The sequence below is a fragment of the Amblyraja radiata genome, chromosome 17 (genome assembly GCF_010909765.2).
Source record: "Amblyraja radiata isolate CabotCenter1 chromosome 17, sAmbRad1.1.pri, whole genome shotgun sequence".
NCBI classification, from domain to species: Eukaryota; Metazoa; Chordata; class Chondrichthyes; order Rajiformes; family Rajidae; genus Amblyraja; species Amblyraja radiata.
Window position 1 is genome coordinate 34,341,528 of NC_045972.1, and position 15,420 is coordinate 34,356,947.

Genomic DNA, 15,420 nt, shown 5'->3' on the forward strand with positions numbered 1-15,420 from the left:
TCTGTCCACCAAAAGTCACATGAGCATCCGGATTTTGCACCATGTAGTTCTACTGTCTGTAAAGCAATGACAACCATTGGATATCAATTGCCAATATTAAACTGATTGTAAATTCATTCCTGCAGTCAGGTCTGACCTGGACAGGTGCAATCAGTCATTCAGGAAGGAGCAATGACATCACACAGAGCAACCTGTGTACTCCATCAATAGATATACACCTACTGTCAAAGGTTCATGGAGAGGTCTTGGAGAATATATCATCCACGGAGGTAGACACAAAATGCTGGAGTAACTCACCGCCCATTCCTTCTCTCCACAGATGCTGCCTCACCCACTGAGTTACTCCAGCATTTTGTGTCTACCTTCGAACTAAACCAGCATCTGGTTTAGTTCTTCCTTACACATATCGTCCACAGAGTTCTCAGTTGACAAGCATAAACTGTCAGTGCAACCTGACCTTTATTGTTCAGTTATAACTGTGCTACAGGCTGTTTTAAACAACTGGAGGCACTATTTGACATCTGTGTCAGACCCGCTTCAGAGTTCCCAAGCCACATTGAATGGAAGTGTTACCACATGAGGTAACATTGTTTCTCATACATGTAGCAACAGGAATTACAATCCCCAAAGTCACTGAAGGAAACCCATTTCTTAAAGGCCTGTTCCACTTAAGCGACTCTTTAGGCGACTGCCAGGGACTAGTTTTAACTCACCTACTACAAAAATTGTCGCCACCGTCACTGAAAATGATTCAACATGTTGAAAATTTTGCAGCAGTTGCCCAAAAAATCGCCTAAGTGAGACAGGCCCATTAAGCTTCACACCAGTCCCTCTGACTCACCCAAAGTCTCCAAACTGAAACCAGACAGTTCTCAACCTGCCAGTGCTTTAGCCTATGCCACCCGTGCCCTGGTCACCTGCTGCTGGATGTTAACCTCTTGTAAACAGCGAGTTGTGGCAAGAACTTTGCATTCACCAGAAATAGAATAGGCATCAAACTTAAAGCCATGGCTAGTTGCACGCAACGTATAGTAGCATACGTCACACCCTGGGACCATTAGCAGATCACTAACAAGGCAACTAGTTCCCTCAGATTCAAACTAGTAGCATAATGAACTGCCTCTCCCTGCAACTGGAGTCTGGCCAGTAACCCGATCGATCTTTATGCTGTTTCCAAATATTCCAATCGAGAGGAACAAGAGGAGGGCTGTCAACCATCACCTGTGGCACTGTGAAAGAACGATGAGATCAGCTACATTCCTCTAGTCTTTCTCGTTATTTTTCTTTACGTCACATAACCTGCCGCATAATAAAAATCACAGCACTACTTCTTGTTTTCTAAACCCATGCCCCTGACCTTTCTGCCTTATAATTTCTCCCCTACCAAAATCATACATGATTTTGAACCCTTCTATCAAATGATAAATCAAATATTAAATCTGCTCCAAAAGAGAAAGCCCAGTTTATTCAGGCAGCTGAAATCCCTCCCTTGTCAAATACTGCTGAACCCTTTCCAAAACCTCGATATTCTGCTTTCAGGTGGTGTCCAGAATGATTTAACACTTTAGCTGTGCTTTAACAAGTGTTATGAAGATATGGCAGAATTTCCTAACTTTTGTTTATATTCTTCTGTTAAAAAAAACAAGGACGTTGTGGCCCATTCAACCCCAAAACACACTTCTAAACCTGTCCCACCACCCTCTAAAATTTGCCAACATATACCCACAGGTTCCAGCCCTTCAATCTCTAAAATTGCAACATTTCCCTCTTCTTCCTGTCAATACCTTAGAGTTCTTCTGCATTAAATTTCAGCACCCATGCACTATACCCCACTGCACATCCTCCTCCTGCGACTGTCCTCCTCAACCTCAGAAGAAAGGTTTCAACCTAAAACATCACCCATTCCTTTTCTCCAGAGATGCTGCTTGACCCGCTGCGTTACTCCAGTATTTTGTGTATTATCTACTCAACCTTTACCCCATTCAGGTTTTGCATCAATAGTAAACTTTGATCGAGCAATCAGTACAGTGCTCCAGGTCATTAATACGCATCAAAAAGAAAAGTGATTCAAAACCACAGTTGAGGACACCAGTTTTTCCCCCTACATTTAAAAAACAACTATTCATTATTATCTGCGTTCTTCACTTGAGCATTTTTATTTCAAGCTCCCTTTTATCTCATGGCTTTAATTTTGCTAACAAATCTGTTACGTTACTTCCTCTAACATCTATTGAAAGTTCAAATTTATAATGTTAAAGAACTCAATGCAATAACTATAGATTGATTTGCCATTGGCCAGTCTAAACCAGCTACCATTTCCGAGTAACCTGACAGCCCCTTATCACTTCTCCAAATGATCTAAAGGTCCTGCTTACCACACTTTTCATTGTACCTCAGTACTCGTGACAATAAACTAAACTGTGGTGGGAGTCTGATGATGGATAAAAGGTGAGGCCAGGTCATACTATAGTCCAACCCTTATCCTGGACAAGAACCTTATTCCGAGCACTGACTTGCAGTCAGGACTGTTCCTTCAAAGCGTTGCACCAGCTTAATAATTAAGGACTTGCAATTGTATAATTTGACATTTAAGTAACAATCTTTCCTTGTGCTTCTTATCTTCCTACAGGGACTAGTGATCCAAAATACTCAGATCTCTCACGGACTGGTACAACTCGTATCAAAAAGAGTTATTGTTTAACTAGTATAGAGACTCGCCTTTCCCACACCTTGTTCTGTCTATAGTGAGAGAAATACAAATTCTGCAAAACCAGGATCGGACCGAAGCAGAGTAGTGAGTTCTGCCATCCATTTAAATCTCCTTGCCGAGTGCAAACATGGGTTCTGAGAGGAGGGATTAAAAACAAATCAAACATTTGTGGTAAATTCACAATGGCCTTTGTTACATATCAGGAGATAGCAAACCACAAGGTGATAATGTAACTGCCCCGGGAACATTTAACCACCGAACATAATTTCTATCCCGAAGTATTTTTCATGCACATTCTAACCCATGGCTCAATTCAATACAAAATCCCTGATCCCATGAGAGGTGTAGGCAGATTACAAAATAGGAAGGAGCGTAAAATAAACATACTGTACCCTCAAATAAGGTCAAACCTCAAGGATTTTACCTCTCAATCTCTCCGTTCCTTTTTAAGCATTGATAGATCCAAATGTATCAGCCAGCATCTCCAAATGCAGCACTTCCACACCACGCTCTGATCAACTGGCGAAACAATAACTCTCCCTCACTCAAAATGAAGTCTCCTCGACACGCCCAATAGAGTAAACCATCTCAAAAATGCAGCTCCACCAGTTTCTTCCACTTATCTGGATGCTCGTTTTCTAATGAATGCCCTTGCTTTCCCAATGCCTGAAGGGATGAGGTGGAGCTTTGATTCCTGCTTTGGCAAGAAACGATCGCCAGCCAGAGCTTCAGCCTGTGCCCTGAAATTGAAAGGAAAGACGAGGTTTAGTAGTTATGGGTCAGTCACCACTTCTCCTGTGCCAATTCACAAACTACCCATGACTTCACCTGGGCCCACATTGTACATTAGGAGTTGTTTGGGAATTTTGGGAGAGGGGCTGGGTGGAATCCCAGCTAGGACACCATTGGAACAGTCAAGACTAATGGTGAGTAACAAATGAAGGGATGAGGGATTCAACAGCAGATTAAGTCAGGACAGGAGGTGGCAGATCATATCTCACAGGTGGCGGTTTTGACGACAAGAGACTCAGCACAGGATCAATGGGGGTAGCTATCTTGCAAGTGGTCTGGTTCAGGTCAGGGCGATGGTCCAGGAGAAGGATAGAGTAGGCAGTGAGAGAATGTAATTTGTGATAAGAACAACAAAGGTTTGTTCTTCCCAATGTTTACATGAAGGAAACTTTTCATCGTCCTGTACAGGACGTTAGTTTGACAAAGCTGAGGTGAGATGGAGCTGAGGTGAGATGTTGGCAAACATGGAGTTAGTGATGAACCATTTAGATAAAGCCCTCATTGCAGTTCACTGCTCCCACACCTACAGCTCCTACCTATACAGTAATTTGCAACAGACAGCTTTGTCTCCCCATCCATTGCACATCATTTCCCCCTACTGTTATTCACAAAGAAATCCAAGCCCACCCCAAGCCAGTCATTTGCCATCTTCCCAAGTCACTTTACTTTTTAAATAATCAGACACAAGACGTTGGCACAGCTGTATTTATTGGTCACTCCAATAGACTGGAGGTGGTGGTTAGGGTGGTCTATGTCAAGGGCCATTAGAATGCTCCAGAAGTTTGAACCACTGTTGATCAAGGACAAGTATCTACTTACAAAGTAGGACCGTGGAGGGGAACATTTCGAAGCTAGACACAAAATGCTGGAGTAACTCAGCAGAACAGGCAGCATCTCTAGAGAGAAGGAATGGGTGACATTTTGGGTCGAGACCCTTCTTCAGACCCTACTGCAGCTCCTTCCCTCACAGAACATTTCAAATTCAGGCAGCCACTGACCACCAACAGATCTCAACTATATTCACACAACCCAGGTCACAACATTGAACCGGTGGAACACCCAGAGCCACCTCTTTCCTCTGCAGTTGCATCAAATCACACCCCCCCCCCCCCTCCCTCCCACCACCAGACCAGACACTGCTGCAAGGTTCCCTTCCATCTTGTGCCAAGTCCATTAAAGGCATCACCCCATCCCTCCATCCTTGTACCCTACATTTGCTCCAGTTGCAATCAGTGGCCATTGCCTTAAAGCTACAAGAACACTCAAGGGACCACAGATTAAGGATGAATCAGATGAAGGGGGACAACCCAGGAAAGCCTAAAACAAAATAAAACAGCAGAATTTATATATTTTTAAAATAAGCTTGTCTAACTGCATCACTTTGGTATAGTACGCATGCAATACCTGGAAGTCAAAGAATAGCAGTTTATTTGTAGAATGTTTTTAATACTGCAATGTCCCAGCCAGTTCAGAGGAGTGTTTTTCAACAAAAGTTTGGCATCGAGCCATCAAAGGGATTAAGGCAGATAATTAAAGCTTGGTCAAAGGTGGATGCTCTGAAGACGGTTCCTGAGAAATGAAAGAGATAGAGGTCGGTCCCTCTATCGAAAGCAATACAAGCGATAGAGGTGGTCGAGAAGATGAGAGTTCTGATACACCAACAGGTGGGCATTTGGAATGACCAAAGTGCCAGAAATGTAGAAGTGCAGAAAATACAAAGGGTCAAAGAGATTGAGATGAGAGGCATGCAGTGGTGAGAAACAGTGATGAAAATATTTCTACAATCATTTTTAAAAGATGAGGTTATAAAGATCAGTACTTACAAGGGTAGTAGTGAGGGGCATGGTACGTTAGTGAACAAACAGCAGAGATTTGGATAATCTCACGTTTATGGAGTGAGAAGAATGGAGGAGGTCAGCCAGGAGTGTATTTAAAAAGTCAAATTTATTGAGAAAAGTTGTCAGGAATTCTAAGAAGGGGTGGTGAGAGCCAAGAACTTTCCAGTGGTTTGGGGCGGCATGGTGGCGCAGCAGTAGAGTTGCTGCATTATAGCGCCAGAGGCCCGGGTTCGATCCTGACTATGTGTGCTGTCTGTACAGAGTTTGTACATTCTCCCAGTGACTGTGTGGGTTTTCCCTGGGTGTTCCAGTTTCCTCCCACACTCCAAAGATGTCGAGGTCTGTAGGTTAATTGGCTTCGGAAAGACTGTAAATTGCCCCTAGCGTAGGATAGTGCTAGTGTACGGAGATCACTAGTCGGCACGGACTCGGTGGGTCATTGGGCCTGTTTTCACGCTGTATTGCTAAAGTAAACTAAAACTAAAGTGGCACTGCACCTTGTGCTCCGTAACATCTCCATGCTGGGGATTGGGGTGGATTCCATGGCCCAAGAATGATCATCTCAGAGACGGTGGCTACAGTTTTCCTAATGTTTAGGGAAGCATCTGATCATTCAGTATGGAAGTTGATCAAGCAGTCTGACAATATGCAGATAAGTGGTGGGGTGAGGCAGGTGCCTAATATTCATGAGAAGAGCAGAAACCAAAAAATTGCTGTATTCATCACACTGCAGAGCAGGCTGCCATGAGCTCTGGAGTTGAAACGAGTTGCAGATGCGGGTTTACAAAAAAAGAGACAAAGTGTTGGAGTAACTCCACAGATCAGACAGCATCCATGGAGAACATGGATAGGTGACGTTTCGGGTCAGGACTCTTCTTCAAGCTAAGTAGTTGTATCCTTCTTTCCCAAGAGGAGGGGACACAGATCTCCAGGTTTGCCAGGGTAATAAAAGCAGAGAAAGATCCCTACTCCATTGACCAGACATCCTCATCACCAGAACCTTCCCACCCCGTCACACCCATGAAGTGTCACAACCAACGGAAAGGCGATGGCAATACAGAGAATTGAGGACATTCAAGGGCTGGAGAACATTAGTTCTGAGGGGTGCCTCACCTAGGATTATTTTCTTTGGAGATTGAGGGGAGATTTAATCTGCCTGCACAAATGATGAGCTGAAGCAGGGTGAACAGAAAGGAGCAGTTTCCCTTTGCAGAGAAGTCAATAACTGGTGCATGTGTGTCACCAAAGACTAGGGCCAATTGATAGAACATTGGAGGAATGCTGGCTGCTCACACAAAGAGTGGAGCTATTCCAAGACTTGTTGAAAGGATAGTAGAAGTAGTAATGCAAGTTTTTTTTTAAAAAGCACTGAAATTAGCATTTGAAGTTTTGCCTTAAATTTCACAATCCAGAGATTCAAGATTTAGGATCAGCCCAATAAATTAATTTTAGCCAAAGTGGGGGCAATAGATTAAATGCCGTGCCTCTGTGCTGTAGATTTCGACACCTATGTGGTGAAATGTGCAGGCAGTGTTCACATGACTGTGAGCCTCTCCAGTGCTCTAAAAAAAATCCCCCTTTCAAATAACTTTCACTCATTTCTGTTTGCAGCACCAAATACAAATTGCAATGAACTGCGTGCCAAACCACAGAAGGGCAGAGGTCACCAAAGGATAAAACACAAAAGCAAAACTTTCCTTAAAAAATAAGATTAAACTGCTTACATCTCAAGGTCAACCGATGTGGTTCCAAGGAAAAGATAACAACAGGATGGACTGAATCATGAAGCGAGGTTTAAATATTAGCCAAGGAATTGTAAAATGCAATCTGGTAAGAATGCATAACAAAACTCCAGCTTTTAAAGGAAAATCGTTGGGGAAAAGGGGGCAGAAAGTTTGAAAATTCAAAATTAAAATGATTTGGCAGCTTTTGATCCCATTGAAAAGGAAAAGGTTTGTATTCAGCAGATTAAAAAGGTGAGGCTGGAACTGCGTGCCTCTGGCCTAGAATTTAAAGCCAGAGGAGAAAGCCTCGCGTATCTTGGGGGAATTAGAATGAAGCTAATTTCCAAGTGATTTACCTCTTCCACTGAAAACAGCGACCGGGAGCGGCTTCTTGCCACTGCTGCAGCAGTCGGTTTATATTGTTGCCATGCAGCTTGAAGCTACAGCCTTCAGGTGAATGTGTCAGCTACTAACCTGTAAGTCGATACTCAGATCATCCCAAAGATACTAGATCGCCACTCGTGGCGGAGACAACAGCACCCTCGCTTGACAAATCGTTTAACCTTTTGTTGTGCAATACCTTAACCTCTTCCATGCAGGTCTAACAGCTTTTTTACGTGATGCATCCAAAACTCACTGGAAAATTAGCCCACCGTCCTTCCAACTACAGCAGTCAGTTGGTAGCAAGGCATGAAGCCCAAGAGGTGTTGCACAATTCTGTATTATAAAAGTACCACCCCAGTGTCAGTCTTGACATTGGGTTTGTGGTAGCAGGGAAAGTCAGAATATCCAGAGGTCAATGTTCATTACCATCTGAGGGTTCACCTCATTGCTGTGCGAATGGCTGCCCTTTGTCAGACTGTTCTGTACTTCCCATCCAGGTGAAACACCAACAAATACCAAAATCCCTTCATATTCCACCAGATTTAAGACAGTTTCAACACAATTGCTTAACCTCACCTCTAAGTAAATTATCTCGTTTCAGGACTTAATCCAGTGACCCTTTGCTGCACCCTTTCTCTGGCCAGGAGGGAGACTAAACCTACACACAATATTCTAGGTACAGTCTCACCAGGGCTCTAATTGGAGAGAAAGATACCAGGGGCATGTGCTGTTGACACGGGGAAGGGGATGGTCGGCAGTTTTTTTGTGAAAATAGGGGGGTTACTCCCATATCAGCTGACTGAGATGGTGGGATGGATATTTATTCATAATCTATATTACTGACATGGATGAATGGATAAAGTTGACTGCAGCCAAATTTTCTGATGATTCAAAGTTTGGTGGGTTAGCAATTGCGAGGAATGCAGAGAGAGACTGTAAAATGGATATAGATTAGGTGAATGGGTAAGAATTTAACAGACCTATTGTGGGAAAATGTGAGGTTATCCAGTTTTGAAGCAAGAAAAATAAAATTACTGTAATGGAGTGAGATTACAAAATACTGTGGTAATAAGGAGCTGGGCATCCGAGGGTATGATACACAAAGGTACAGCAAATAGTTTGAAAGCCTTTACTGCAAGTGTTGCTTCCAATAACAGGTTGATCAAACATTGCTGATCAAACCCCTCGGTTCAAGAACCAATATTTTTCTTGAAACTTCAGATTAAATTAAATTAAATCACACAAAAACAAATGCTTAGCAACTGAAAGATCTATTGCTGGACAGTGGGATGAATATGGAAGGGAGCCCACTGGTCAGTGTGGATGAGTTGACCCAAATGGCCAGTTTCATGCTGTATAGTTCTATGATTCCATGAAATTTCTGGCAGGCTTCAATACAAGTCACAGAGCACCGTGCTTTCCGTATCCTCTTTCACCATCCATGCAAGCTGCACAATAGAAATGATAGAAAGGAAACAGACATTTCCTTCATTATCTGCTTAGGCAGCCGGGTGAACAACCTCGAGCCTCAGTGAAAGTGCCCAACATCACAACCACCAATAAACGTCTCTGTGGTGAACCCAGTGATAACTGACTAACCAAGCAAGTAGTCACCAAGCCAAGCCTGTATACCTTTCATCTTGGTGAACCAATAACTGTACCTCCCAGCTGCTAATACCACAGCACGGTGAATTATTAACGCATTGGCAAAAGCCCTTTATAAACTCAAGGGACTTCCAGGGCAGTTCCGCGTTTCAGTACCTTGAGGAGCAGCCTCACACAACACCAACCACATCTACCATTGCCTAGCATCTAACCCCTGCCAATCCAGCCACTAGTCCCCACCCCTGATAATCTAACCCATCCACTCTCAGCTCCAAATATCCAAACAATAACAGCAGTTATTTCACCCCACCACTATGAAACCCTATCTGTAAAAACAAACTCGATCAACTCGCTTTGAGTAACTGGATTCCCAGATGTGAGAAAAAGTTCAGAACACAAACTTGAAGCCACTTGATTCAAGGGTAAAGGGACTTCCTTACAATTAAAACATATTTTCCAAAGAATCTCACCTTCACAACATGCACAAAGGAAGAACAAACATTGACAATGGGCGTGCTCGCTGCGCTTAGCGTTGATTACAATTAAGTGACCTGGTATCTGCATCCAAACTGCAGAGAAGCGTCCCTTACCTCCACACTATGAGGCAGAACATATCCCTTCACCTTCCAACAGTTTGAAGCAAAACTCAGGGACCATAGCCAGGTATCCATAGAATTTATGCCTTCATTATCTTGTTCTCCCTCTTTCACTGCATGTACCAGCAGCCTTAATCATTAGCTCATTTAGATAATCTGACACTGGATTAGTGTCAGATGGTGCGCAGGGCACCTCCATTCTGTAACAGATGCTTCTCAGCCATTTTACATTAAAAGGATCTAACGGGAAGTAAAAGGAGAAAGGCAGGAGAAAAGCAAGAACAGGTAAATGTGCGGGCTGGTTATTATCAGAAATTCTCATTGTCTGTACATTTGGTTTCTAGACAATACAATTCATATGATTGATACCAGCCACTAAGGTTCACCAGGCAGCCTGCAATTGCCAGCACACACAGCAAGGGGTGTCTGGAGCAGATTTAGTAACTGACAGCAGAGGTTGTCAACTAGGACCCTGGGTACACAGCAGAAACGTCTGCTCCTGTTCCTCCTCACCCAGTTGTTAAGCAGCAACGACGCAGTCCGTCCAGTCACAGCTGTGATGTCTGCCTCCACATTTCTTCAGTCAGGTAGCAGGCTGCTGCTGCCCAGGCTGATCGCCGACTCTGTCAGTCATGCAACCACAACAATGCTGCTGCAGATCAAGAGTCAAGTCAAGAGTCAAAAGTGATTTAATGTCACATGTCCCGGATGGGACAATGAAATTCTTACTTGCTGCATCACAACAGAATATGTGAATATGTACCGCCGCATTCATCTCCAGCTCTCCCACGAATGCAGCACCAGGTGATGCCGGGATCATCCCGACAGCACAATCACTCTCTGCGCACCTCACCCATTGCAGCATTACACTGAAGGAAGGGTCGAGGAAACAAGGTCATCACATTTGTACGAGGATGACTGGTCGGCAGGAAGAAAAGTCAAAGGTTTAGGAATATCTAGCAAATGCATTACGAGCAGCAAGTTGTTTGAGTGTGTGGGATTATCTACCCAGGAGGAAATCAGATTTCACAAATAAACAAATTTGGACCATAAAATGTTGACTGTAATTGAAATTTCATTTTCTACAACAACCAAGATTCTTTCCCTCTACTGAACTTGGAACAATATTTCACATGATGGGATTCTTAGTTCAATCCAGTTATTTTGGTTTGGGAAGGCAAAGTTACATCATCGGGTGAATTACGTCATCGGGTGGCGCTGCGAGCGGTAGCCTCACCAGCAGTGGGTCTGTCATTTCGACTTTTTCTGTTTTTTTAGTAGGTCTAACTGTATGTGTTAATGTCTCTCGGTATGTTTTTATTTGGGGGGTGGCGGGAAATAGGGGGAAACCGTTTCCAGTCACCTACTTCGGCGGAGAATCGACTTTTCTCCTCGCCCTCCCTTGCGGCCTAACAACTTGGATTGGTGCGGCCTTTCCCGGAGACGGCCCAGAGCTTCAGCAGCAGGCACGGCGGGACTTTCATCGCAGAGCCAGAAGAAAGGCTCCGACCGCCGGCCTGCTGACTTTAACATCGTGAAGCTTCTAGCAGCAGCCGTGGAGCGGACTTTACCATCACGGAGCCAGGGATCCCTTGCCGGGGATCACCAGAGAAGAGCTCCGACCGCTGGCCTGCGGCCTATAACATCGAGAAGCCGTGGTCTCCTATTCGGGCACTCCAAGTGTGTTCCATCTGTCCCGACGTCAGAGTTTTGATCATCCCGACGAGAGGGCCTGTACATCGGGCCATCCGTAGGGTCAAAGCCCCAAACACGGGTGAACAAAAGGCGGAAGGCTGACTGAACTTTATTGCCTTCCATCACGGTGATCTCTGTGGTGGATGTTTATGTTAAGCTTTATTGTTCTTTTAATTGTGTTGTGTTCTTTTAATTGTATGGCTGCATGGTAACTCAAATATCACTGTACCTAATGGTGCACATGACAATAAATGTGAATCTGAATCTGAAAGTGAAGGAATCCCAACTTACTCCACAGACCATCCGAACATTCCCTGTACAGGCTCCGGGAATGACACAGAGCAAGTCAGACCTGTGGTGAGAAGGCGAAATGTTACCATCCACTGGTGTGCTTGGAGATCAGTGGTCCTATGAACCATGTGCACACAGGGTAAAGGAAGCCTCACCTGAAGCCCCTGTAAAAAGGACTGTGATAAAGCTCAGAGTGAAGATGTAGAGAGGAAGAATGATGAACAACAGCCAGGGAGGATTGAACAGGAAATTAGGACAACCAGCACCCATGGCAACATTGGGTTGAATCCATCCTCTATAAGAGACATCTTCTCTGAGAGCCTTTGACCGAGTGCACCATGTGGATCAACTAGTAGAGCCACTGCCTTGCAGTGCTATAAACCTTGATTCCATCCTGACCTCTAGTGCTGTCCGCATGGCGTTTACAGATTCCCCTTGAACATGTGGGTTTCCTCCTGCTGCTCCAGTTTCCCTCCCATAATCACAGATTTGTGGGTTGAGAGGTTAATTGGCCACGGTAAATGTCCCCGGTGTGTAGGTGTGTGGTAGAACCAGAGTGAATTTATGAGAATGTGGAAAGAATAAAAAATCAGATCAATGTAGGATTAGTACAAATGAGTAGTTGATCAATAAGGTAGGGACTAAATTGTCACCTTAATGTTCCAGGCTACGGGTGAGATAAGGTGAGGGTAAAAGAGGAAGGGAAGTTGTTTTATAGATTAAGGAGTACATCACGGTAGTAATTTGAGGTGACCTTACTGATGGTTTGTTCAGCGAAACCATTATGGATGGGAATGAGACATAAAAAGGGGACAGGGCAGGCCCACAAGTTAAAGTTCTAAATTGGGGCATGGCCAACTTAAGTGATATTAGGAACTCACAAATATTGATTTGAGTAGATTGTTTGTGGGAAAATTGACGTCTGGAAAGTCAGATGTTTTTAAAAGTGAGATAGTAAAAGTTTGAGGTACGCATGTTCCTGTTAAATGAAGAGCAAGGCAGGTAGGAGTATGGAACACTGGCTGGATGGCAAGATAAATTAAAGTTCTGGATGGGAAAAAGGAGATTTGGGTCAGATACAGGCAGCTGGGATCAAGGGCATCCCTGGAGGAGTATAAGGGATTGAAGACCATATTTAAGTATGAAAACAGGCGGGCAAAAAGGTGTCATGAGATAGCACTTGCAGATAAGATTAAGGAGAATCCAAAGAGATTTAATGTACACTAAGTGAAAAAGGGTAGCTATAGAGAAAATAGGGCCCCTCAAAAAACAAAGCGGTCATCTACTCTGGAGCCGCAGGAGATTGCTAAGGTACTCAGTGACTATTTCTCCTCTGTTTTTACCTCGGAGAACGATATGAAGACTAAGGAACTTGGGAAAGTTAATGGAGATATCAAGGGCATCCCATGTTAGTCAGGGAGCTGCTGGACATCTTAAGATGTTTGAGGATGGATAAATCTCCCAGGCCTGATCGGATATTTCCAAGAATACCGTGGGAAGCGACAAGAAAAATAGTGCAGGAGCCTTGGCTGATATATACGAATCATTGTTAGACACAGTGAGGTGCCGGATGACTGGAAGGTGGCTGATGATTGTTGTGCCTCTATTTAAGAAGGATTGCAACCTTCACGTGCAACCTGGCGTGCACAAATTAGTACGTTTTTAGTAAGGCATGTTTAGTAAGTTTGCAAATGACACCCAAATAAGTGGTAATGTGGACAGTGAAGATGGTTATTAAAAATTACAGCAAGATCGTGATCAGCTGGGTAAGAGGGCCATGGAATGGAAAAATAACTCTAACTTGGATAAATGTGAGGTGTGAATTTTGGGAAGTCAAACCAGTGAACCGTAGGCCCCTGGGGAGTGTTGTAGAGCAGAGGTGAAAGGAGAGATGGGTGCATATCCAGACGAGGCACAGGGAAGAGAGGAGGGGGCAGATGGGCGGGATGGGGGAAGAAGGGGGTGTTCATGGGTTAGATATATAAAATTTGAGAATTCAATATTTAGATGTTGGGAAGTTATGTTACAGCTGTACAGGATGTTGGTAAGCCCACACATGGAGCATTGTGTTCAGTTTTGGTCACCTTGTAAAGAAAAAGTGCGCAGAAATGATTTACAAAGATGTGGCCAGGACTCGAGGGGCTAAGCTATAAAATCATGACGAGAATAGATTGGGTGAATACACCGTCTTTTCTCAATTACATTTAAAAGACATTTGGACAGGTACATGAATAGGAAAAGTTGAGGGATATTGGCCAAACACAGGTAAACGGGACTAGCTGATACGGCATATTTGACATCGACAGGTTGGGCCGAAGGGCCTGGTTCTGTGCTGCAGGGCTCTGTGACAATCTGACAGTAACTGCTGCTGAACGGCTGGTTTGCAGACACAAAGGACTTTCTGCTTCAGCACAGGAGAGCATCTATCCCACACAGTCAGACACAATGACCCTGACAAACAAGACCACCAGTGGTAGAGGCCACTCCCATTCCCAATCCAACAGACTTCAAACCAGAAGTACACATTCACATTCCTCTCTCTACAGGGCAAGATATCCTTTTTCTGCAGCAGTTTATCACAAAGAAAAATGGGAACTCCAAGCATCAGTGATTACAACTGACCCGGAAACCCAGCACTCCAGTGTCAAGCTACCCATAGGCTTCTTACTTTTTGAAAGGGTCACATCGGGCAAGTGAGTGCACTGGTATTATACAGGTGTGTAGATTGACACCAGAGATGCTGTTGCCAGGGAAACGGCTGAACTGCAACATTGAAGTGTAACAAAAAGGCACGCATGTAGTCTGGAGAAAGGCTAAGCGAGCAGCTGTCGCACACCTTAAACACAAGAAACAGATCAAATACCGCCACTCAGCACCAGAGATGGAATGCCAGGTGGAAATGAATTTGCAAATAGGTTTCCCATGGATATGGCGGCATGTATTTTAAATATAATGCCGCAGTCTCCCGCAGGTTCACTATTGCCTTGTCTTGTAATTGTGCACACGAGTCTTCTCCCCACTTTCCCTGCCCCGTGTACGATCCCGACAGAAAATATTTCAAGTTAGGTAGACGGGATGTTGAAATGGGACAGTGACACATCCTCACACACCCTCCGACAAAAAATACGTGTGGAATCCTAGACTTTCAAAACCCCAGCTGAGGTGGAACCGATTTCGGCTTTCCTTCAACAATGTTCTCGCCGGTTTTACTGGCGCTTTGTCATTTTGGCACCTGGATACCACTGCAGGGCTACTACTGAACACACACATAAAAATTCTCCCGGCTCCTAAAGAGCCACACGGCGGTCTCGTGTTTCCAATGCCGACACTCAGCCTGTGAAGGCATCTGTGAGAGGCAAGGGGCAGGGCCCGGTGGGAGAGACGGGAGAAAGTGCAATAACCCCCGCCAGTATTTTCCAAGCCTCTCTACCTCCAGTCTCGGCATAAGCTCTTACTTACCGAGATCACAGCCACAGCCCGTCCACCCACTGCAGCGCTCACACACCCTCCCCGCACAGACCCGACCAACCCGCCGATTGACAGCCGCCCTCCACCATTCACATCCAGCAGCTCGCAGGGCACCCACCAACCGGCGTCGAGGGGGTGGGAGCAGGGCTTTGAGAACAAGAGGAAAAAGTTTCATGGGTCAGAAATTAAAACCACGACATATTTGGGAATGGAAGAGTAAATACAAGGGTAAAACACGGACGATAGGCAAACACTGGGTAAATGCAGGGGGAAACCACGAGTACGAGGGAAATACAGTGGTAAAGGACAGAAAGCAA

General features: G+C 44.5%; 1 protein-coding gene across 4 annotated transcripts in view; it reads right to left on the reverse strand.

Moving 5' to 3' along the window:
- kifc3 (kinesin family member C3) overlaps positions 1–15,194 on the reverse strand; it is a 43,596-nt gene extending 28,402 nt beyond the window's left edge. For 3 of the 4 annotated variants that reach the window (XM_033036098.1, XM_033036099.1, XM_033036094.1), the window contains exons 1-2: positions 15,095–15,194; positions 3,135–3,450 (exon numbers count right to left, since the gene is read on the reverse strand). The gene's annotated coding sequence lies outside the window, so the exon portion shown is untranslated. Of the gene's footprint in view, positions 1–3,120; positions 3,451–15,094 lie in introns of all 4 variants that reach the window. The other variant, XM_033036095.1, reaches the window with a different exon arrangement.
- Between the last annotated feature and the right edge of the window lie 226 nt (positions 15,195–15,420).